Genomic DNA, 1,970 nt, shown 5'->3' on the forward strand with positions numbered 1-1,970 from the left:
GAAAGGATAATGCCATATATTTTTTGAAAGAGCAGATACACAGCATAAGATAAAATCATTTTTCTCCAGCTAAGCCTCCCGCTGGGTTCCCCAGCCAACTTTCTGCAGCTCATAAAATAAACACAATTCCCATTCATCCCCCCAGCTCCAAATCCATCATGACTTGGCTATAGACAAATGGGCAGGTGGTGCTGCACAACGGAGCTTGGATGAGCTCCTTTTTTCATCCTGGACGGAAGAAGTAGGATTAGTGAATAACAGGGCAGACAACTGGGAAGTTAGTGTGCATTTCATCCTGGAGGAAATATGGAGGCGATTATTAGATCAGTCCTGCTGTCTCCATAAAGGTGAGTCTGGAATCTTCCATACTGACCACCCTCTCATGCACGGCATGGCCCAGACTGGCTTGTTAGATGGAGATAAGCAACTATGTATATGTGGGGATAAGAAGGGGTGAAAGTGTGGGTGTGGAGGTCCAGAGGGGTAATAATTTGGATGTGTTGAAAGTGGGCCTCTGATCAGAAATATGAAGACCTGCTGCAGAGCATTATTTACATTTTGCTTTGTTTCCTTTTAGATATTAAACATTTGGGGGACTTCAATGAAGTAGCCTTATGAAAGGGAAAACATATAAACAGATGTAGATTTTCTATAAAGTTAGTAGAACTTAAATTCTCTCACTTGCTTAGGCTTCTGGGAGTGCTGAAAATTTCTGAGCTGTAAAATGTTCTAGGTGGAGAGGGGAAGCCAAATTACAATTAGAAAGAATTTCTGTATAAGCACACACTAATTTCAAATCCGTTGAGGCTTTTCTGTGTAAGTGCACACACATGGCTGCCAGGTCTTTGAGTAGTTAGGAGGTAGCCATGAAGTGGCAGTGCTGAGCAACGGTCCTCTTTCAACATCTGTAGGCCCTCAGGCACAGTCTGATGCTGGAAGAGGAACAAAGGGTTGCTGAAGGCTGCGCTACTAGTGCAGGTAGAGGTCAGCTGCCAGATGCTTAAAGGAGTGTTAATTGTGCAGCGTTAGGGTTACCATTGGAAAAGGTGCCACCTCCTCAGTAAGATTCAGAACTTTTTGCCTCATAATTAATGATTGTCCTAGGAGGTTATCTACATGTGAGAGTGTGATGCATTTGATTCAATGGTTACCTATTAGATGACCCTGAGGATTTTATATAATTATACCACCCTATACAGTAGTTTTTGGAGACTGGAAGCAAGGTCATTAAAGGGAAGTGTGGCTAACTTTTGTCTATTACTGACTATCTATCCAGTCTATCTATTATCAACTCTCTCTATTCGTGACCACATGGGGAAAGCAACATCCTATTAGGGGACACTGGAATCTATCTGGGTGTCGGAAGCTGTGACCATTAGTGACATGCTGAGAATCAGCAAAAAAGAACACATAATTTGCCCAGGGGACAGCTCAATGGAAGACATGCAATAAACTCCCTCTTTCTCAAAGTACTATAGAAGAATGGACTCTCTTTTTTGATAGTTTTTTTATTTGAACATAATTGATGATACATATTTGTGGGGTACATATTTGAATAACAATACTTATAGAAAATATGTGGTGATCAAATCAGGATAATTGGTATACTCATGTTTATAAAACATAATCAATCTTTGTGACCCTTACCGATTTCTCACGAAGCCCACTCTCCCTCTCCCATCTCTAATAACCACAGTTCTCTTCTCTTTTTTTTTGAAAGTTCAACATATTATTGTGATTGCTTTCTTTCTTTTGTTTTATTTATTTGTTTGTTTATCTATCTATCTATCTATCTATCTATCTATCTATCTATCTATCTATCTATCTATTTATTTATTTTTAGCTCCCACTTATGAATGAAGACATGCACCATTTCTCTTTCTGTGCCTGGCTTATTTCACGTAACATAATTTTCTCTAAGATCATCCATGCTGCTGTGAATGGCTGAATTTCACTCTTTTTTATGGCAG

Source organism: Galeopterus variegatus, unplaced genomic scaffold (assembly GCF_000696425.1).
Source record: "Galeopterus variegatus unplaced genomic scaffold, G_variegatus-3.0.2 Scaffold132, whole genome shotgun sequence".
Classification (NCBI taxonomy): Eukaryota; Metazoa; Chordata; class Mammalia; order Dermoptera; family Cynocephalidae; genus Galeopterus; species Galeopterus variegatus.